Genomic DNA, 21408 nt, shown 5'->3' on the forward strand with positions numbered 1-21408 from the left:
GTTGTGTCAATGACACTCTACATGGTAAGGTTAAATGTTTTGCTTGAATTTTTGGTTCTGGCAGGACCCACTTTACACAAGTGATTTCCTGATCTCAGACTCGTCAGCCGGGATTTTCTGTGCCTGCTGGCATCGGGTGTGTTTGGTAGCATGAGCAGACAATATGGCATGATTGGTTTCATGATGGCATGAAAGCAGTTTCCAATCACCTGCTCAGCCCACTGATGGCAGGCTGCATTTCCTGCCATCGGACGCTGGGAACCTAATTGTAATACATCAGAACATCATTATAAGGCCAGCCCACAGGACTCAACCAACCCACCCCCACCTCAGCCATTCATCCTCTTTCTGCATTGAATCATCCACCTACATCAGAGGAAAAACACACTGATGTGTTTCACAACAGCGCATAAGTGATGTGCACCTGGTGAGCTTCACTTCGCTTGGGACTTCAAGGTTTGTTTGCCTACCTTGCTTCGGTCAGCACTCGCAGCAATCAGTGCCAGGCTTAAGCACCACACCACTTTTAGGGGGCTCACGGGTAGGTCTCTACCTACCAGGTCAGCCACATGTGAGTGGCTTTTCAATAGCTGCAGGGCAAGGTCTTGCTTGACAAAGGGGGAGAAGCGGCCTCAGGTAAGGGAAGAGGCTGCAGGATGAGAGCTATACTGGGGAAGGAGGGTATCCCAGGGTGTCTGTGGGGGCATACGTTGATCTGTGCATGTGGCCTCAAGATGGTGAGGGCTGAGGAGGCAGCCTCCAGAGGAGTTGAGGCCAGATGGACATGTGAGGGTGTGTGTGTGAGAATGGGTGGTGATGTCCCTTGAGCTGGCAGTGAGTGAGATGCCAGTGAATGTGTGATGGGCTTGAGTGTGTGAGTTTAGAGTGATGAGATGGTTGCGTGGATCAGATCATTCATCCTCTACCTGCATTAGATGGCCAGCCTCTTCTGTGCAGCATTGGCACTGACCACTGCTGCCACTGCCTGCCATGCTGGATTGGCGATGCCACTGCCCATCGTGCGGCCAGAACGGGAGTAGAGGACATCATGACGGACCTCAACGGTGTCCAAATGGCATTCCAGTGATGCGTCATTAATCTTGGGGGCTGTGGTCTTTTTGCCTTTCGTTGACATCTTCCCTGCAGTAGATGTGGACTAGAAGCACTGAGATGTGTGCGCATGGCTGGACTTTAAATATGGCATCCAGCGTGATGAAGTTGCAAGGTGATGGCATGGTGGGCGAATGAGAGCCTGTCCGCCATGGAAATGGCATGTTTCCCGGGAATGCATAAGGAATGCAGTGGGCGTGGGACGATACGGCGTGAAAACCCGCCATCGTGGCCAGCGGGTAAAACATCATTTTGCCCGCCTGCTACCGCACTTAGTGCAAATCTGGGACAATTCTGCCCCTTGCAATTAAGTGACACTCTTGACTTTGCTTGTAATGGCCATAATTTAACTTCAAATCTCTGATATGGTCCCTAAAGGTAACGTGTATTTGTACGGACACCTCTTACACCAGTTAGGTAGCATTGCTTTCGCAAGAGTAATACAGGAAATAAAAGTATTCTGATTAACTTAGAGAGGTTGAGAAAATTAATTAGCACGCTTAAGCAATTATCACTTAATTGTTCAAAAACATGGATTCAATACTTGAAAGTCTGTATTAACGACTCACTTTCCAGCGCTCGGTTCAACGATACAGTTGCATTGTTACTGGACTAGTAAGCATGGACTAATTAGTAAGCAGTAAGTTCTGGAACTCCCTCCGTAACAGCACTGTGATGTACTTACATCACAAGGACTGCAGCAGTTCAACAAGGCAGTTCACCACATCTCCTTAAGAGCCACTGGGAATGAGCATTAAATGCTTCCCTTGCCATTTATCCCCAGGTCCCATAAATGAATAAAAGTAAAATTCCATATTGCACGAGCATCTTCAGATAGTTTATAATGTATTTCCCTTAAGCTATCTGAGGAATTCACAATTGCTTAATTATGTTAATTAGTTTTCATAGTCTCTCTTGTGTCACCTGCAGCTGTGCTTTCAAAATCCCAACTGACTAGCCTTTGGTCCTCCATTTACCATTGTATTTCTGTAGCTACTGATCTGCTCCACCACACCCTCACCCCCTCACCTCCACCTTTGATGCCCTAGTCCCCATTAAAATTATCACTCTCTCTCTTGCCCTGGTCATTTCCCTGGTAGGGCCCTTATCTCTGCTTCCTTAAGACTTGAACACATATGGTAGACAGATGGTTTAGTCTTCATCACTAGACCTTGCTAGATCACATAAAGGTCCTGATCTCATCTGCCAAAATAGCTCACCAAATCAGGATCACCCTGGAACGCAAAGATAACTCTTAGTTTCCTTTCTATTTGCAAGTTACTTTCTTAAAGCCCTCCCCTGCCTACTTCACCCAACAAGTGTAGGGAGCTCATGGACTTCATTGGGCTAGGAGTGAGAATTCCAATCCAGCTACCTCTTCCACTTCCCTTCCCCTAGCCTACCAGGATCAAACTCCCTCTAAGGTTCCCAGCCAACCCCATTCCCTAACCATTAACATGCTTCTTTCTCTAACTGCTGTATTTTTTTACCATGTTCACTCCAAGATCATCTTGTCGTTCAGACTCAGATCCTGCCACCTCAACCCTATATCCATGAAACTAATGATCATCCAGATTCTAAGTGGCTAACCAAAGAACTTAAGGATAGTATTAAATTGAAAGAAAAAGTGCACACTATTGCAAAGCTAAGTGGTAGGTCAGAAGATTAAACATATTTTAGAAACCAGAAAAGAATGACTGAAACAAAAATGAGAGAGAAATTAGGGTATGAGAGAAAGCTAGCTAGAAATAAAAAAAAAAGATAGTCAGAGTTTCTACAAATATTTTAAAAAGGAAAAGAATAACTATAGTGAGTGTTAGAGGGTGAGACTGGGGGATTAATAATGGAAAACAAGGAGCTGGCAGAAGCGTTGCATGGGTGTTTTTGTTTGCCTTCACTGTAGAAGACACAGAAATATCCCAAGAATAGTTGAATATCAAGAGATAAATGGAGGGAGGAACCTAAAACAATCACAATCACTGGGGAAGAAGTACTGGGAACACTACTAGGACTAAAGACTGCCAGATTCCCTGAACCTGATGGCTTTCATCCCAAAGTCTTAAAAGAACTGGCTGCAGATATAATAGATGCGTTGGCTGTGATCTTCCAAATTCCCTAGATTCTGGAAGCATCCCTGTGGATTGGAAAATTGCAAATGTGACTCCTTTATCCAAGAAAAGAGAGAGTAAGAAAGGAGGAATCCATAGGCCAGTTAGCCTAACATCTGTCATAGGGAAAATGCTAGAATCTGTTATTAAGGAGGTATTAGGACATTTGGAAAATCATAATAAAATCATAATACAATCATCATTGTATTATGAAAGGGAACTGGTGATTGACTAATTTATTAGAGTTCTTTGAGGAAATAACAAGAAAGGCGGATAAAGGGGAATCTGTGGATGATGTACTTGGACTTCCAAAAGGCATTCGATAAGGTGCCACTTCAAAGGTTACTTCACAAAATAAGAGCTTATAGTGTAGGGGGTAACATATTAGCATGGATAGAGGATTGGTGAGCTAGCAGGAAGCAGACAGTAGGGATAAATTGGTCATTTTCAGGTTGACAAGCTGTAACTAGTGGAGTGCCACAGGGATCAGTGCCAGAGTCTGAACTATTAACAATCTATATCAATGACTTGGATGAAGGGACTGAATGTTTGGTTGCTAAATTTGCTGATAACAGAAAATTAGGTAGGAAAGTGAGTTGTCAAGAGGACTTAAAGAGTCTATAAAGGGATTTAGATAGGTTAAGAGAGTGAGCAAAATGGAGATGAAATATAATGTGGAAAATGTGAACCTGTCCACTTTTGTAGGAAGAAAAGCAGTATATTGTTTAAATGGAGAGAGACTGCAGAACTCTGTGGTACAAAAGGATCTGGGTATCCTGGTACGTGAATCACAAAAGGTTAGTATGCAGTTTCAGCAAGTGATTAGGAAGGCAAATTTAATGCAAAGGGAATTGAGTATAAAAGTATTGAAGTGTTGTTACGACCACATCTGGTGCACTGTGTACAGTTTTGGTCTCCTTACTTAAGGAAGGATATAATTGCATTAGAAGCAGTTCAGAGAAGGTTCACATGACTGATTGCTGGGATGAAGGGTTTAGCTTACGAGGAAAGGTTATGCAGGTTGGGCCTATACCCATTAGAGTTTAGAAGATTGAGAGGTGATCTTATTGCAACATATAAAATCCTGAGGGGACAGGGTGGATGCTGAGAGGATTTTTCCCCTTGTGTGGGAGTCGAGAACAAGGGGACAATTTAAAAATTAGGTGTCTCCCATTTAAGACTGAGATGAGGAGATTTTTTTTCTCTCAGATTGTCAATAGTCTGCGGAATTCTCTTCCCCAGAGAGCAGTAGAGGCAGCGTCACTGAATATGTTCAATGCTGAGTTAGATTGTTTTTTGATCATCAGCGAGTTAAGGGTTATGGGTGGCAGATGGAAAAGTGGATTTGAGGGCAAAATCAGATCAGCTTATCGAATGGCAGAGCAGGCTTGAAGGGCTGAATGACCAACTCCTGCTCCTAATTCTTGTTTTCTTGTGTGTTCTTGTGTTCTTACTGGCCTCCATGTTAAATTATATTGTTAGTAGTTCACTCTCCTCAGGTACTGTCCCCCTACCCTTCAAATCAACCATCATCGCCCCATTCAAAAAAAATCAATGCTTGACAACACTGTCCTTGCAAACTGCCATTCCATTTCCAATCTTCCTTTCCTCTCCAGTCCTTGAATGGGCTGTCATCTTCCAAATCTGTGCCCATCTTTCTCAGAACTCCACGTTTAAATCCCTCCAGTTCAGGTTATCTATCTAATTGGAGCCAGAGAATTATCTGTAATGACTTCTCTTCCCACTCCTGCGCCATTACCTCTGGTGTCTGCTTGGCCTCTTAGCTATATGCTGCCCCTCAGTGACATCATGGGCAGGACTTTGAGTTCAGTGTGTGGGCGCAGTTGGTGTGCCCAGGAGCAGCCGGGAAACGGGCCACCGCCTACGATCAGCCCCCGGCTACGATGTCACACTGGCGAGCAAATTAAGGCCCACTGAGAGTGAACGGCAGCTCCACAGTGGTTGAGAAGGGGCGGGCAGGGGCGGGCAGGGGCGGGCGGGGGCGGGCGGGGGCGGAGGCCTGTCGGCCACTGGGTACAATGGCGACCTAGCGGCCAGTTTAAAACTGGCACAATCAGGCCCTGGAAGGCTGCCGGCAATGAAGACATCTTTGGTGTTGTCAGCAGGAGTTTAAAAATTATGGATTCAAATGAGGCTGCAAACGCCAGGTGGGAGGGCAGGTCGGATGGGCACACGACCCTCATGGCCAAGCACACTGTCTCCTCCGTTGACAGAGTAGCGACTCTCATGGAGAGGCAGCTTCAGGAACAGAATTGGGGGCTCCTGGGGTTGCACTCGGACCTGCAAACCCTCACACAGGCACTGAGCTCAGGTAGTCAGTGTCCGTGTGAGAGATGGATGAGGCACTCGGTATCCGAGCTAGGTGCCCATCCATCAGTGGTGAGCAGGGAGGTCCAGAACCACCTCTTGTTGGTGCACGAGCTGCCTGTTGTCTCAGTGGGCTCCTCTCAGGGCGCTCTGGATGACGGCGGCAGCTCCACCGCCTCTTTGCCAGTGACCATGGCATCTGATGAGGCTGCAGCGACTGGGAAGATGCCAGCTGTGGTAGTGGCCGCTCCCTCCTAGGCGGGACCAGCAAAGGCTTCACTGGCCAGAGGACAACTGCCAAGGTCATCAAGGCCAACAAGACAGCAGAGTCAGCAGGCTGTCTCCAATGCCAGTGCCAGCGAGGGCGGCGCAACAAAACGTAACACTTGCAAATGTAAGTTTAAGGCACCAAGAGCACAAGAGGGACTGGTCACGGGTGATCTTCTGTTGTGCAATGTTTTGTTTATTTAATTGGTCTGGGGTTGAAGACCAGAGCAGATTCTGTTAATTTGTTTTGACTGTCAACATGAGATAAATTTTCTTTTGTCATAATGGCCTGAGTATGCTTCATCTTTTTTATTTAATGTGTGCGGGATATGCCAGTATGTAATGCTGGACATGGGTAGCTTGAAACTTTGCTGTGCAGACACTGAGTGGACTTTAGAGATCAAATGAAAGGGTCATTTCAGACATCCGGGATGGAGGTGGCAGCCCTGGCATGAGGTGGGAGCCCTTATTTGGCAGCCTGGCTGAAGAAGTGTTGGGTCAAGGCGTCCCTGGTGTCCCTATCTCCCTGGAGGTTACAGAGGTCTGCCTACACGCCCTCAGTGTTCTCCTCACCGTGCTCCTCATCTGACTCACTACTGGACTCATCATATGTGGCTTGTGCAGCTACGTCAACATCCCCTTCCTCCAGTAGGTCCCTCCTTGCCAGTGCCAGATTTTGGAGAGTACAGCATGTGACCACTATCAGTGACACCCGCTCCAGGGAGTATTGTAGTGTTTCCCCTGAACGGTTCAGGTATTGGAAGCGAATCTTCTGAAGACCTATGGTGCTCTCTATCACCGCCCTTGTGGAGGCTTGTCTCCTGTTATACCGCTGCTCTGCCTCTGTTCTTGGGTGGCAGAGAAGTGTCATGAGCCATCTTTTCAAGGGATAACCCTTGTCACCCAGCAGCCATCCATCCAGCTGGGCTGGAGCACTGAAGAGCCCCGGCACCTGGGAGTGTCTGAGGATGTAGGCATCATGGGAGCTGCCAGGGTACCTTGCACGGACTTGTAGAATCAGCATCCTGTGATCACACACTATCTGCACGTTCATGGAGTGGAATCCCTTCCTGTTGACGAAGGCACCGGGCTCACCTGTTGGCGCCTTGATGGCCTCGTGTTCAGTCTATTGCATCCTGGACACAGGGGAACCTAGCAATTGCTGAAAAGCCTCTGGCTCACTCAGTCTGGCTGGCCTCATCCATACAGAAATGAATGAAAGTCAATACTTGCCTGAACAGAGCTTCTGTTACCAGCTTGACGCAACTGTGGACAGCTGATTTGGAGACTCCACACAGATCCCCCACTGAGACCTGGAAAGAGCTGGATGCATAAAAGTTGAGGGCCACTGTGGCCTTCAGAGCCACTGGCATGGGGTGTCCATCCACACAGTTGGAGCTGATCTCAGGCTCAATCGTCTGACAAATGGAGGTTACGCTCTCCCTTGAGAGGCAGAGCCTCCTTCGGCATTGCACCTCGGTTATACTGAGGTAGCTGCATCACCACCTGTAATCCCTGGCAGCAGGATAGTGGCGCCTTCTGCGGCCCCTTCCCCCTTGGACTTCCTGCTCGCCCTGCACCCCTTGTGCCTGCGCCTCTCCCCCTACAGGTCGCTCCCCTTGGTGCTTGCTGCACAGGGGCACCTGGCCTCCTCTCCCCTCTGCCCCTCTCTTCCACCTCAGAGGAGATGCCTCCAGCAGAGACCAAAATCCCCATTAACAGAAGACTGTCTGATACCTGGAAGGGTCCACATGGTCTGAATTCCCCAGGGTCTTTGGAGACACCAAGGAGTCTTGAAATGAAGCCTGGAAATTCTAACAATGAAGCCCCAAACACAGATGAAGCTGCCATATACCAATGAGTCACCAGCAGCAAACTATCTACCAAACTGCTCACCACTCACACTGGCAATGCTGCTGACCCTATTTATCCCACCCGCAGATGAGGTTTTTGAATTTGTTGGCTGGCCGCCCGCCCGTTTTTCCAGTGCAATGAACGCAAAATTGCACGGGCAACGAAGAATCAGCGTCAAATGACTTTTTAATGGCCTTAACTGGCCTCTTAATTAATGGCAGGCATGGCTCCAGCGCCCACGCACGCCGACTGGCTGAAATATCACGCAAGTGCACGAAGCTGTCAGGACGCTTGCCCGACCTCATCACGCGCTATTCTACACTCGAGTGTGTCGGGCGTGCACTCGCACACCGAGCAAAAAACTCTGCCCCATCTGAAATCAAATTGTCAGGATCCACATGTATGCTGACAACACCCAGTTCTACCTCACGACCATCTTTCTGGACCCTTCCACTGTCTTTATCAGGCAGCTTGCTCGATACCCAGTGCTGGTTGAAGAGAAATTTCCTCCAACTGAATATTAGAAAGGCCAATTCCATTGTCTTCCCTCCATGTCACAAACTCCATTCCCTAGCTACCAACTCCATCCCTCTTCCTGGAAACTATCTGAGGTTGAATTAGATTGTTTGCAACTTTGGTGTTGTATTTGATACCGAGATGAGCTTCCTATCACATATTTGTGCCATCACTAAAGCCACCTCCTTTTACCTCCATAAGGTGACTCCACTCCACCTCTGCATTAGCTCATCTGCTGCTGAAATCCTCACCCATGCTTCTGTTGCCTTAGATTTGAGTATTCTAACGTATTCATGGTCAGATTCCCATCTTTTACCCTCGATAACATTAAGTTCACCCAAAACTCTGATGGCCATATCCCAACTCACACAAAGTTCCATTTACCTACCTTGTGCTTGCTGATCGATATCGGCTCACCGTCAAACAACATCTCGAGTTTAAAATTCTCATCCTTGTTTTCAAATCTCTCTGCTATCTCCCTCTTCCCTATCCCTGAAACTACCTCCACTCCCTCCAATGCTCCAAGATATTGGCACTCCTTCAACTCTGACCTCTTGTGCCCCCAATTTGCCTTCAGCTGCCACGGCCCTAATCTCTGGATATCCTTCCCTAATCCTTGTGACTAATCTACCCCTCTTTCTTCCTCTAAGATCCTCCTTAAAACCTACCTCTGACCAAGCTTTTGGCCATCTGTCCCAAGAACTCCTTATAAAGCTTATTGTCAAATTTCTTTGATAACCTGCCTATGAAACACCTTGGAATATTTTATTATGTTAAAGGTGCTATATAAATGAAAGCTGTTGTTGTCTTCTGTGTGACAGCCTTTGCAACTTTGGTAGAAGCTCAAATAGCTGCCATGCAGTCTCTGAACCTAGAGGATGCAATAGATAGATATCTTAATCTGCCATTCAGCTTTCGCAATCTAATCTACTGTAGGTCAGTGGCACAGATAAGCTCTAGCTCTTCGGGGTGGCAGTGATTATATTGGAGCATTATGTGTTTTCCCCTTGCAGGTTGTCTGCCCAGCTGCTCTCTCACCTCCCACCACAACTAATACGTGTCATGAGGCCAGAAGGCTGGCTGGGATAAACCACCTCAGTAGTAACTGAGGTGATTCAGCCTCACAGGTTTGAGCTGCAGAAGTCATCAACCACATACATCTGAAGAGTCCCAGTAGGAGTAAGAGCAGTATTCCAAAACTGATATTTGACGGAGGATCTTGTCTGAGTAGTGGACTTTGTAAACTTTTTAAGAAAGGCATTATGCCTTCACATTTGGGTTAGAGATGAATACAAGGCAATTATTGCATTTGATAGTAATTCAATCACCTTCCATCATATGTGGCAGTTTGGTCTGCAGTGCCTTTTCATAGAATGCATGTAAATCTGGATTATCAGTATTTTTCATCTTGTGTCCTTCATCCAGATGCTCCTCATCAGTTGATGATTCTTCTGCTTTCCCCAGTGCAGCCCTCTTTGTATTGCCATATTGTGCATCATAGAGTCATAGAGGTATACAGCACAGAAAAAGGCTCTTCGGCCCATCGAGTCTGCGCTGGTCAAACAAGTGCCTAACTATTCTAATCCCATTTTCCAGCACTAGGCCCATAGCCTTGTATGCCATGGCATCGCAAGTGCACATCCAAATACTTCTTAAATGTTATGAGGGTTTCTGCCTCTACCACTCTTTCAGGCAGTGAGCTCCAGATTCCCACCACCCTCTGGGTGAAAAAATTCTTCCTCACATCCCCTCTAAACCTCCTGCCCCTTACCTTAAATCTATACCCCCTGATTAGTTATCCCTCCACCAAGGGGAAAAGTTCCTTCCTGTCTACCCTATCTATGCCCCTCATAATTTTATACACATCAATCATGTCCCCCCTCAATCTCCTCTGCTCCAGGGAAAATAACCCAGTCTATCCAACCCTCCTCATAACTAAAACTCTCCAGCCCAGGCAACACCCTGGTAAATCTCCTCTGCACTCTGTCTAGTGCAATCACATCCTTCCTATAATGCAGATTCCAGAACTGCACGCAATACTCTAGCTGTGGTCTAACCAGCGTTTTATACAGTTCCAGCATAACCTCCCTACTCTTGTATTCTATGCCTCGGCTAATAAAGGCAAGTATCCCATATGCCTTCTTAACCACCTTATCTACCTGTTCTGCTACCTTAAGGGACTGGTGCACATGCACACCAAGGTCCCTCTGATCCTCGGTACTCCCCAGGGTCCTACTATTCATCGTGCATTCCCGTGCATCATCTCACACTTATCCGGATTAAATTCCATTTGCCACTGATCAGCCCACCTGACCAGCCTGTCTATATCCTCCTGTAATCTAAGGCTATCCTCCTCACTATTTACCACCCCACCAATTTTCGTGTCATCCATGAACTTACTGATCAACCCTCCTAAATTCAAATCTAAATCATTTATATATACCACAAACAGCAAGGGACCCAACACTGATCCCTGTGGTACCACAATGGACACAGACATCCAGTCACAAAAACACCCCTTGACCGTAACCCTCTGCTTCCTGCCACTCAGCCAATTCTGGATCCAATTTGCCAAATTGACTTGGATCTCATGGGCTCTTACCTTCATTATCAGTCTCCCATGCAGGACCTTATCAAAAGCCTTGCTGAAGTCCAAGTAGACTACAAGAAATGCATTGCCCTCATCTACACATCTGGTCACCTCTTCGAAACATTCAATCAAATTGGTCAGGCATGACCTTCCCTTAACAAAAGCATGCTGACTGTCCTTGATTAACCCCTGCCTCTCCAAGTGTAGATTAATTCTGTCCCTCAGAATTGCTTCCAATAGTTTCCCCACCACTGAGGTCAGACTGACTGGCCTGTAGTTCCCTGGTTTATCCCTTCCTCCCTTCTTGAACAGCGGTACCACATTGGCTGTCCTCCAGTCCTGCATCATGCAGCACAATACAATGTTGCAACAAAGGTCCTGTGGACCATATTGCAGGGAGCCCTCAGACCTGTTCAAGCACTTGAGCCCTTGCTTCAGCGGCCCAGCTGCAGTCCTTTTGCTATGATGTACCTGAACTGCTTAAGCATATGAACATAAGAACAGGAGTAAGCCATTCAGCCCCTCAATTCTATTTCAATTGATCACGGCTTGCCTGTATCTCAATTCCATTTATGCACCATTGATTCATATCCTGTGATGTATAAGAGTATATGAACACATGAATTAGCAGCAGGAGTAGGCCATTCAGCCCCTCAAGCCTTCTCCACCACTTAATAAGATCATGGCTGACCTGATTGTAACCTCAACTCCACATTCCCACCTACTCCCTATAGCCTTTCGCTCCCTTGCTTATCAAGAATCTATCTACCTCTGCCTTAAAAATATTTAAAGACTCTGCTTCCACCGCCTTTTGAGGAAGAGCGTTCTAAAGGCTCACGACCCTCTGAGAGAAAAAACTTCTCCTCATCTCTGTCTTAAATGGGCGACCCCTTATTTTTATACAGCAACCCCTAGTTCTAGATTCTCCCACAAGAGGAAACATCCTCTTCATATCCAGCTTGTCAAGGCTCCTCAAGACCTTAAATGTTTCAACCAAGTCGTCTCTCACTCTTCCAAACTCCAGTGGATACAAGACTAGCCTGTTTAACCTTTCCTCATATCACAACCCGCTCATTCCAAGTATTAGTCTAATAAACCTTCTTTGAGCTGCTTCCAATGCATTTACATCCTTCCTTAAATAGCTGAAAGAGACCAATAATGTACACAGTACTCCAGATGTGGTCTCATGAATGCCCTACATAACTGAAGCACAACCACTCAATTTCCCTCGCAATAAACGATAACATTCTATTGGCTTTCCTAATTACTTGCTGTACCTGCAAACTAACCGTTTGTGATTCATGCACTATGACACCTAGATCCCTCTGCATCTTAGAGCTCTGCAATCTCTCACCATTTAGCTAACATGCTTCTTTTTCAGTTTTCCTGCCAAAATGGACAATTTCACATTTTCCCACATTATACTCTGTTTGCCAGATCTTTGCCCACTCACTTAACCTATCTATGTCACTTTGTAGTCTTCTTATGTCCTGTTCACATCTTACTTTCCTACCTATCTTTATATCATCAGCAAATTTTGCAACCATATCTTTATCCTTTATCCAAGTCATTTATATAAATTGTAAAAAGTTGAGGCCTCAGCGCGGATCTCTGTGGCACACCAATCATTATATCTTCCCAACCAGAAAAAGGCCCTTTCTGCTTATCCTCTGTTTGCTGTTAGCTAGCCAATCTGCTATCCATGCTAATATGTTACCTTGTATACCATGAGCTTTTATTTTCCGCAATAACCTTTGATTTGGCACCTTGCCAAATGCCTTCTGGAAATCTAAGTACAGTACATCCACCAGTTCCCCTTTATCCACAGCACATGTAACTTCTTCAAAGAACGCCAATAAATTGGATAAACATGATTTCCCTTTCACAAAACAATGTTGACTCTGCCTGCTTACCTTGAATTTTTCCAATTGCCCTGCTATAACATCTTTACTATTAGCTTCGAACATTCTCCCTATGACAGATGTTAAGCTAACCGGCCTGTAGTTTCCTGCTTTCTGTCTCCCCCACTTTTTGAATAAAGGAGTTAAATTTACGATTTTCCAATCTAATGGAACCTTTTCCAAATCTAGGGAATTTTGTAAAATTAAAACCAATGCACCAACTATCTCACTAGCTGCTTCTTTTAAGACCCAAGGATAAAGTCCATCAGGACCAAGGACTGGTCAGCCCACAGCTCCAACAATCTGCTTCACCACTTCCCTGGTGATTGTAATTTACAGCTATTATAGCTATTTCTGGGATGTTACTTGCATGTTTCTATAGCGAAGACTGATGCAAAATACCCGTTCAGTTCACCTGTCATCTCCTTATTTTCCATTATTAATTTCCCCAGACTCACTTTCTATAGGACCAATGCTCACTTTGTTAACTCTTTTCTTTTTAAAATATCAATAGAAACTCTTACTTTCTGTCTTTATATTTCTAGCTAAAATTTGAATTGTCCCAGCAGTCACATTCTATTTTAGGATGAATCCTGATTTCTTCTATTTTTTGAGTGGAAAAATGCTTCCTGATTTCACTCATAACTGGCTTGGCTCTAATTTTATGACTGTGGCCCTTTGTTCTGGGTTCTCTCACCAGAGGAAATAGTTCTCTGTATCTACCCTAAGATAAAGAATTTTTTAAAGTACATGAATGTTATTTTTAACAGTATTCACAGAAGAAATTTGGGCAAAATGCCAGAAATAGGGGTACATTTAAAATGTGGAGGTAGACTGAAAAAATTAATAATTTGTAGTAGAAATATTGGTAGATTATTGAAACTCAAGGTAAACTCAATTCAAACATTGTGTGGACAACTTTCATTCTGAAGGTGCTGAAGAAAATATCTAATACATGATTGCAAATCATCCTGCATATAGTTTTTAGAGTATGTAGAAGTCAAGCCATATTACAGAGAATTGGAAAATAGCAAATGTTACCCCCAGTTTCAATCATTAAATTATAGATTTGTAAGCCTTACTTTCACTGCTTGGAAAGTGGTTGAAGGAATCATGAACGATAATGTAAGGGGCATGAATTAACCTGAAACAGCCCACATGGCTCTAGGAATTGGAAACCATTCTTAAATAATTTACTTGATTTCTTTGAGGACATGACAGGCCTAGTGAAAAGGGAGAATGTAATTGGCCTGGCCTTTATGAAAGTATTTGATGCTGTCCCACGTAATATGCTATTCCATAAAGTTCAAGATTCTGGGATAGATGAAAGTATATTAAACTGGATTGGGAAAGATTGGTTTGTAGACAACAGAATTGTCTGTAGGGAATTCTGAAGTGAGTAACTTACCTTCTGACTCCCCAAAGCCTGTCCACCATCTACTAGGCACAAGTCAAGAGTGTGATAGAATACTCCCTACTTGCCTGGAGATATGCGGCTTCAACAACCGTCCAGTAGGACGACACCATCCAGGACAAAACAACCCGTTTGATTAGCACCCCATCTACCACCTTAAAAATTCACTCCCTCCACCAGTGATGTGCAGTGACAGCAGTGTGTACCATCTACGAGATGCATTGCAGCAACTCACAAAGACTCCTTTGACAGCACCTTCCAAACTCATGACCTGTCACCTGTAAGTACAAGGGCAGCAGATGCATGGGAACACCACCACCTGTGAGTTCCCCTCCAAGCCACAAACCATCCTTACTTGGAACTATATTTCCATTCCTTAACTGTTGCTGAGTCAAAATCCTGGAACTCCCTTCCTAACCTCACGGACTGCAGCAGTTCAAGAAGGCAGCTCACCACCGGCTTCTCAAAAGCAATTAGGGATTGAACAATAAATGCTGGACTTGCCAGCAAAGCTGTGAAAGAGAAAAAAAATTAGTAACAATGCATGGACTGTTATTTGGTTCACAGGCAGTTACCAGAGGAGTACCACAAAGTTCGGTGTTGGATCCACTGCTGTTTATAATTTGATAAATGATCTTGGTGAAAGAAGTGTCCACATTTGCAGACAATACCAAGTTGGGAGTGGGGTCAAATGATGAAAATCAAAGCACAAACATTCAGAAGAACTTTGGCAAGCTTGATTAGTGGGTGGAGAAATTGAAGATTTGCTTTAATACAAGGAAATGTAAGGTTATGAGATTTAAAAGAGGGAAGGTTGATGTGGATTATGTGCTAAAAGGGAGCGTATTGATGCAGGACTTGATTGGCACCACATCCACAAGCATTCATTCCCTCCACCATCGACGCACAGTAGCAGCAGTGTGCACAATCTACAGGATGCACTGCAGGAATTCGCCAAGGCTCCTTCAACAGCACCTTCCAAACCCATGACCACTAACATCTAGAAGGACAAGGGCAACAGATAGATGGGAACACCACCACCTGGAAGTTCCCCGCCAAGCCACTCACCATCCTGACTTGGAAATATATCGTTGTTCCTTCACAGTCGCTGGGTCAAAATCCTGGAACTCCCTTCCTAACAGCATTGTGGGTGTACCTACACCATATGGACTGCAGTGGTTCAAGAAGGCAGCGCACCACCACCTTCTCAAGGGCAACTACGGATGGGCAATAAATGCTGACCCAGCCAGTGAAGCCCACACCCTGTGAATGAATAAAAAAGAGAGCGGTCTTTGGGTTTTGGTGGACAGCTCACTGAACCTATCGCCATTAGGTTCCTGAACTGTTAAAAAAAACAAACAGAATGGTAAGATGCAAGGCAAGGGATAAACATATAGGCCAGGATTTCCCGGTCAGTGAGTGGGGTGCAGGGCCCGCTCACCGACGCATAAGATGACACGCGGTGACGTCGGGCGGAACTCCTGATGTTATCGCACCCCATTTACATTTTCAGGTAGGCGGGTTGCTCAGCAGAATCAGCTGTGCACCCATCGACCTACCAATGGCCAAATGAGACCATTGACTGAGTCATTGAAGTAATTAATGGACCTGCCTGTCCAACCTTAAGGTTGGCGGGCAGGCCAGGAGCCCTGGCAGGAATTAGAAAAGGCATGAAACCTCATCCACGGTCGGGATGAGGTTTCATGTAGGTTTTAAAAAATGTAATTACACTGAATTTAAAAATGATGGACATGTCCCAACTCATGTGACAGTGTCACATGAGGGGACGTGAGAGGGAAATTTTTGTTTTCTATTTTTAACATTTTTTACTGTAGAGCCGATCTCCCTGAGACAGCACTTATCCTAAGTAAGGGAGATGAGTGCACTCTTTCATGTGCATGCACAAAAGAGCACACTCTCGGGTTTAGGGATTCCCCCCCCCACCACCCGCCCGCACAGGGAGCACATAGCGCTTCCGTGCAGACGTCACGCTGCACGGTCCTTAATTGGCCCCCCCATGTAAAATGGCGGCGCGATTGGAGGCGCGTTTGCTCTTCGACTTCCCCCCCCCAACGGGGCGGGGGGGGAATTCTGCCCATAAATCCAGAGTTCCAGAGTATTCATTTAAAACTATATTTGGCCCTAGTGAGACCACATCTGGAATATTGCATACAGTTTTGATCTCCCTATTTCAAAAAGGATATTCAGTTATTGGATGGGGTGCAGAAGGACCTACAACAGTTGATCTCAGAACATAAGAGAATGACACATAAGAAAGATTAATTACCCTTTATTTTTTTCTCTCTTGAAAGAAGAATACTGAAAGGAGTGGGGGGGGGGGGGCAGATGTGTTTAAAATTATGAAAGGTTTAGACAAATTGGATCCACAAATGCTTTTCTGCTGTATACAAAATTTAAACATAAGGAGTCATATTCACAAATTCAGGACAATGAAAGAAAATACGACATGCAGGAGAACCTTTTTTAACATGGGTGGTGGAACAAGAAACCATGATCAGTTTCAAAATTGGCACTCTTGGCCGAAACTGATAATATGTTACTATCTTGTTATTTCAGCCTCATACACCAAGGGTCACAATCTCACACATACATACACACCACACGCATTTCTCTAAACGCAAACAATACACTGCTCCAAATATACATTCTTTCTCCTCACCCACCCATATTCATTCTGTCTCTGAGAAACAACTTACCTCAAACACACATTTCCCCCTCACACACATGTTTTATCATACTCTGTCACACATACATTTTCACTCTTAACACACATTCTCTCATACCTAAATACATTTCTCAATCAAACACATTCTCACACGCATATTATCTATATATATTATAATATAATATAGTATTATAATATAATATATTATCTATATATTTCTCCCTTTCTTATTCCCGCGCATACACACACGCTTCCTCTCATATATACATTCTCTCTCGTACACATACACACGCATTCCTCACTCACACAGGCACACACTTATTTTGACTCATATGTACACACTCTACCCAGACAAGCTTATTCATTTACGCGATTGAGTTTTATTTTCTCGCGCGCTCAGCCTTAAGGCAAAATCATATTTTTGAGTGCAGACAATGACTTCATTGCGGAGGTATGACAAATATATAACAGCAATCGGATAGAATGAAAGACTTGTTCTTCTAATAAAAAAAAGCGGAGACTCGTCCAAAATAACGGGCAAAGGAACCACTGTTGAAACTCGCCATGAGCATAAGGAATATCACATAAACCGAGTCTTTCAGGTTTTTAAAAATGCTTTTAACAGATTAACAAACCAGATGTAAAAGGTTTATTCTGTAGCATCACAGTCCAGTCATTTCCGGAGTCTGCTGTGTGACATTTTTTGACACTTTTCACCTGCTAAAGTTCTTTCAGCCGTAACCTTAAACTGTTGTTGGCAACTCTTTAAAATACTTTTGGATGTTTTAACAGAACAGACCACGGTGAGCGACGAGAAGTACCGGTAATTGATAAAACACAGTTGACTGATTATAAAAGCGTCTTTCCGTGTGTGAAATCAGCCAAAGTGTCAATGATCTCCACATATGTCATTACTTGTAAAGAACGCGAGCCATGCATCCAGATGTTCAGTGTTCAGTACCATGATGTTCAACTATAACTCTGAAGGGGACCTAATTCCCCAGCACACTCTCATTCATTCGTAGAGCAATTTATTTATTGGCAATGTTGCCTTCTTGGTTCCTGGTCGCTGGTTGAAAGTGTCTTTTCCTCGAATCGGTTTAGGATTTACCACTTTTCACTAAATGTCGCAGCAGACTTTCCCGAAAGTGATATCGGAAGCTTTTCCAGCCCCTCGCGGTCAGGCAGGGTGTATTTTTCATTCAAAAGGTTCCTTTTCAAACTCACATACACCATTGTTTTGGCTGGCACAACTTAAAACCTCACATGAAAAACGTTTTTTGCGCAATGGATGATTTTTATAAAGGGTCTGCATGGGCAGCCGTTATGAAATTGGGACTAAAGTGTGCATTAAAGTGGACAAAGCGGTATTCTAATATTTTGGATAACTTTGGGCTTCTCTGTTTACATCGATGCGGCTCACTGACATTTTGTGGAACCTTTTGTCTGGAATTTGCACTTTCGAGTGCCCGCAGTCAGCGCGTTTTGAAGCTCTCCTTTTCCCAGAAAGATCAGGTCACCTCTTGAGTCACGCTTGGAAAAGGCCGTCACTTCTACTGTAACACTACTTCGGGCAAGAACAAAGAATTCTGCCTGTTCCCTCTGAGGGCTGGGGTGGGGGGGAAACTTTCATTTGTTTCAATTCAAGCTAAACAGGTAGAACGAGCTATGTAAGTGCTGTCTGATCTCCAGGAATTCAGCTGGTTCAGTGGCAAATATCCATTACAGACAAACTCGTGTAACTCTAGCCCTCCGCATTGTACACTCGCCTGAAAGTGGACAAAGGAGAAGCAGATTCTGGGGTTGCTCTGAAAGGTGCCCGTGGGAAAAGGTGTCACATAGGAGGAAGGGGAGCACAATCGGCTCCTTTGTGAACAATCGAGACGTTTGTTTTTGCCCCAGATCCAGCTCTGCCATCGACACTTTGAACTTAAAATAAAAAAAATCCTACCTACTGTATATGCAGTAATTCTGGAACTTGGAATCATGCATCCTTAGCTGGGAAACACAAGCCATTTAATGCAGTGAGCCGGCTGTGCGAATGCGGCGAAAGGCCTGGTTTTAATGTGTGGATCGTTAACACTCTGAAGGCTGTGAAATAAAGTGCTTGTACTGAAAATAGACACTACATGTTACAGCATTCTGAAAGTTATCAGGCATTCAAATGCAGAGCTGTATATTTTGTTTTTAGATCCATTTGCTGAACACTAGAAATTTGCAAAAAGCCATTCTCGCAGATGTAAGCGAAAAAAAAATATAAAGGAGCATGCCGTTAACAACTGAAAAGGATTTCCGTGTGGGGCAAGCTGATGGCTGAATGTTACGTGTTACTGAACCGCGAAGCGATTCGTGCTAGCTGGGAAGCTCAAGTTAAATCATAGTGAATTCACCTGCGTGTTCATTGCAAGCTGCGTTTGCCTTTCATTTGCCGATCGTTTTATTAGTATTCATTCAAAGTATGTTTAATATTGAGCCCTTGTATGGAGTTTGGTTCGGTTGTAACTGTTTTTGTGCGTGTGTGTGTGTGTTTTGTGTTGTTTCCATGCACTCTAGCTCCAGTACATTCCGCCAAAAAAACCCCCACTGTGATGTTCAAGTAAAATAAATCCGATGTAACCTTGGAGGTGTCTAAGTTGGGGGATGAGATGACATTTGATATGTAACTGTAGTTTGAATTGTTATGTTTCAGTGTAATTAATATCAGCTCTGTGAAGGCCTCCAAGTGCCAGTTAAATTAATTTTAAATTTAGGTAACAGTCAAAAAAGTATACATTCAAGTCCCTATTGGGAAATGACTGGAAATAATACTGGTTTCCACGTTGTTTTCAAGTTAATGTCGGAGAGGGACAGAGAGAAAAATGACTCCCCCTGCGCCTTTTAAGATCACAGGACCCTACCGCCAATGAAGTAACTTTTGAAGAGTAGTCACTGTTGTAATGTCAGAATGGTGGCAGCCAATTTGCGGACAGCAAGCTCTCACAAACAGCAATATGATAACAACCAGATAATCTGTTTTTGTGACGCTGATTGAGGGTAAGATTTGGCCCAGACACAACTCACCCGCTTTTCTATGAATAGTGCCGTTGGGTCTTTAACGTTCGACAGGGGCCTTGGTTTATCCTTTCATCCGGCTGAGGGCAATTCCAGCACTTAGTGCTGCACTGGAGCGTCAGCCTTGATTTTTGCACTCAAGTCCTGGAGTGGGACTTGAACTCTGAACCGCTTGACTCAAAGGCAACAGAGCTACCAACTTAGCAAAGGCTGGGACTTGTTTTAAAAATAAGACAGTCACAGATCTGAAAAAGCAGAAGCCACGTATAAAATTGAGCTGAAGACTGATAATCTTCTAAGGGAATAGGGAGGCAGAGTGCAACTGCTATGTTTATTTGCTGCAACTATACGTCTGGAAGAGTGATGGGGGGCTTGTGGTGCAGTGGTTAGGGTACCTGCCCTGAGTCAGAAGCTCTGGGTTTGCGTCCCATCCCAGGACCTGATGGTCAAGGGAGCTGTAATCATAATTCAGCCAAACAGGTTGAGCATCACCCTGCAAATACTTTCAATGGTGGACAGTAAGAGTGGGAGAGATTCCTGGTCAGCCATGTGATGACTGGAGAAAGTTGGAGCCTCGACCATCCTTGTCCATAGCTCCAGACTACATATAGGCAAAGAAAGGTTTGTTGCCACAGTAACTCCGATTCCCTGAGTGAATTGTAACACATCACCAACATAGATGGCTGGCTGTGATGGCAGATTTTAGTTACCCGACGGTAAGTTCACTCGTCCAAATCCTGTGTCGAAGGCCCTTCGGTTATAACACAAAGTACATATTGAAACAACTTTTAATGACGCAAACGAAAAACGGGTGAAAGAGTTTAGCTTTTATCTCATTGGAACGTAGATGCTGTTTAAATGAAAAGCATTTCCTTGTGCGAAGTGTCTTTCATTAATGGCTGGGGCTCTGGAAAGTTATCAGGCTTTAGATATTAGGAATGTGCCTGGCGGCGGCATCAAAACCAAATTTATTGCACTTTGACATCATAAGAATTAAGAGTTTTGTATGGTGTCTAACAATTCGGATCACATTTTAAAATAGCTGCACCGGAACATCTTCGCGCCTTTTCCCCGCTCTATTTGCTGTATCAATAATAAACATTAACCGAAAGACAGCGTTGTATATGATCACTGGGTCCGGAGTCATTCGCATTTATTATCACACCTTCCTATTGCAACCCTGTAGTTATTGTATTCCAATACAACTGGAGGCGGGGCTGGGTGGCAGTCAGAAAGTCCAGTGCAGGAAAAAGGCACCCAATGCAGTTTTTATTTGTCTTTTCGAGCATATAATGAAACCGGTGCGATTTCATGTTAGTTACCTCCAAACCAGCAACCCGAAAAAAATCATTGCGATTGTGTTTCCACGTTAGATTGACTATCCACGGTTTTATGTATACATGTTTTACAATCGAGAAGGGCACCTAATTTACATGAGATGTAGCTTCCCCAACACGACATCAAGAGTTAATACGACGTGCCAAAACCAAATTAACTTCGGCTGCGCGGTTAATGTCCTTACCTCTATGCAATTTTCATTTAGGTCCCTGGTGCAGCGAGGTAGAGGCCTCACAGTCATTGAC

The sequence above is a fragment of the Cetorhinus maximus genome, chromosome 14 (assembly GCF_964194155.1).
Source record: "Cetorhinus maximus chromosome 14, sCetMax3.hap1.1, whole genome shotgun sequence".
Classification (NCBI taxonomy): Eukaryota; Metazoa; Chordata; class Chondrichthyes; order Lamniformes; family Cetorhinidae; genus Cetorhinus; species Cetorhinus maximus.